Genomic DNA, 2,587 nt, shown 5'->3' with positions numbered 1-2,587 from the left:
TTGGAAACTACACTGGTCATTTTTAACTGGCTCATTGGTTTTAGTCTGAGACACTCCCCAAAATGTCCCCAACATAGCCTGCCCAAAAACCTGGGCACAACTCTAGGGATAAAGGACTTACACCTAACCTTTCTTTTAAAGAAAAATGGAAAGTAGTGCTCACTTTGGCAGCACATATAGTAAAATTGAAATGATAAAGAGAGTGGTACCTGGGTGGCTCAGTTGGTTAAGTGGCCGACTTCAGCTCAGGTCATGATCTTATGGTTCGTGGGTTTGAGCCCTGCATCACATTCTGTTCTAACAGCCCAGAACCTGGAGCCTGCTTCAGATTCTGTGTCTCCCTGTCTCTCTGCCCCTACTCATGCTCTGTCTCTCTTTGTCTGAAAAATAAATAAACTCTTAAAAACAGAAATAATACAGAGAATATTAGCATGGCCTCTATACAAGGATGACACCCAATTTCGTGAAGCACTCATTCCATAATTTTTATAGGTCAAATATACTTCAATAAAGCTGAAATTTTAAAAAAGGAAAACAGAAAAGACTTTCTTCTAACAAAAAACCCCCAAGAATTGCAATGATTATTCATTATCAATGCATCACTCTCAAGAATTACCTAGGTAAGAAAATTTTCTCCTACGTGCAAACAGTATGAGCCACAAATTAATATGTTCTTAATCCCTAACATCTAAGTAATTTTGAAGCCAGAAACAAGGTAAAATCTGTTCACCAGGTGTACCACCACAGTAGTATTCCTATACTAAGGAAATATTCCCATTATGGAATTTCAAGACTCCAAAGGACAATTTGTGTTTCTATTGGGATGTTTTTATAAAATGAGCAATTTGGCATATGAGACATGTAAGTTCCACACAATTTTTGAAAATATATTTGTGGAACTAACCAGCTGCATACCTGAGGAAATGCCCCTTTGAAAAAATGGGTGAGAATGAGTATAATGGTTACATTCTAAGATTTATAAACAGTCTTTCCATATCTGTCCACTTCTTCATTACAGAAGTATCAAAGTTCCCAGAGAACCTAAACCCCAAATTACATTTGTTGCAATAAATATATATTATATTTTATTTTATATATCACACAGTTCAAGGAAAATATGTAAATTGAGTTTTCATTTATGAGAGAATATGATCATACCTATATAAATATAAAATCAGATGCAAAAAATTAACACTCAACTTCAGTTCTGTTTGTATTTGTTCTCCAACTGAGTTCATATGTGTATATATGTGAGTGCATGCACGTGCGCACGCACACACACCCCTCAATCCAAAACCTACAATTTACAAAAACCAAAAACATTTTTTCTTTCCTTCACTTCATTTTACAATTCTCCCAGGGAAATGGGTAGACTGCTACATTTAGAGTGACCAAGTAGAATCTCTTAAGATAAAGTATGATTTGAGTTTAAAATCTGTAGCTGATGAAAATCAAGGACATCTATAAACAGATTTTTTGTGTGTGCTATCCAATTTCACTTGCATTCAATTCACTAGTGTTAAGAATAAACTGTGGTGCTTGCTTCAGCAACACATATGCTAAAACTGGAATAATTACAGAGATTAGCATATCCTTTGCAAAAGAATGACATGCAAATTCATGAAGCATCCCATATGAAAACAAAAAAAGAATCCACTGTGATTAATTGATGTTACATCTTGACCTGTGCATTAATCCTGACTATGTCTTGATTGTACAAATTTTTTATTAATTCAGATGTTATTATTATTTAAATATTTGGGTGCTCTGGAATTTGGCACATAGATGTTTATAATTGTTAGCTCTTCCTGATGGAGAGACCCTGTAGTTATTATATAATGTCCTTTTTCATCTTTTGTTACTGCCTTTACTTTAAAGTCCAGTTTGTCTGATATAAGTATGGCTATTCCACCTTTCTTTTGGCTTCCAGTCGCATTGTAGATGTTTATCCATCCCCTTACTTTCAATCAGGAGGTGTCTTCAGGTCTAAGGTAAGTCTCTTGTAGACAGCAAATAGATGGATTTTGTTTCTTTATCCATTATGTTACCCTGTGTCATTTGGTTGGGGCATTCAGTCCATTTACATTCCGTGTTATTATTGAAAAATGTGGGTTTCAATTCATTGTGTCCTCCGTAGAATTCATGTTTGTAGTGGTGTCTCTGGTACCTTGTATTCTTTGCAACATTTCCCTCATAGAATCCCTCTTAGGATTTCTTGTAGGGCTGGTTTGGTGGTGATGAATTCTCTCAACTTTTGTTTATTTGGGAACACCTTTATCTCCCCTTCTATTTTAAATGACAGGCTCACTGGATAAAGGATTCTTGGCTGCATAATTTTTCTGTTCATCACATTGAAGATTTCCTGCCATTCCTTTCTGGCCTGCCAAGTTTCAGTAGATAAGTCTGTAACCACTCTGCTAGGTTCCCCTTTGTATGTTAGGGCCCTTACTTCCTTACTTCCACTGGATTACAAATGCATGGTAAAATATAAAAGGTTAAGTCTAAAATAAAAGTCTAAAAGACAAAAGCTGTTTTCTTACCCAAGAACAAGAAATGAAGAAACTGATGAATGTTGTTTGTGGGCAGT

At 35.5% G+C, this 2,587-nt stretch overlaps 2 non-coding genes across 2 annotated transcripts; both read left to right on the top strand.

Moving 5' to 3' along the window:
• Positions 1–375: 375 nt before the first annotated feature.
• Positions 376–487, top strand: LOC115284483. Its single transcript, XR_003905236.1, has one exon. It is a non-coding gene; the product is annotated as a U6 spliceosomal RNA (small nuclear RNA).
• A 1,048-nt stretch (positions 488–1,535) lies between these two features.
• Positions 1,536–1,640, top strand: LOC115284491. The gene has a single exon (XR_003905239.1). It is a non-coding gene; the product is annotated as a U6 spliceosomal RNA (small nuclear RNA).
• Positions 1,641–2,587: the final 947 nt, after the last annotated feature.

This window comes from Suricata suricatta, chromosome X, assembly GCF_006229205.1.
Source record: "Suricata suricatta isolate VVHF042 chromosome X, meerkat_22Aug2017_6uvM2_HiC, whole genome shotgun sequence".
Classification (NCBI taxonomy): Eukaryota; Metazoa; Chordata; class Mammalia; order Carnivora; family Herpestidae; genus Suricata; species Suricata suricatta.
This window is presented reverse-complemented; position numbering and strand designations above follow the sequence as displayed.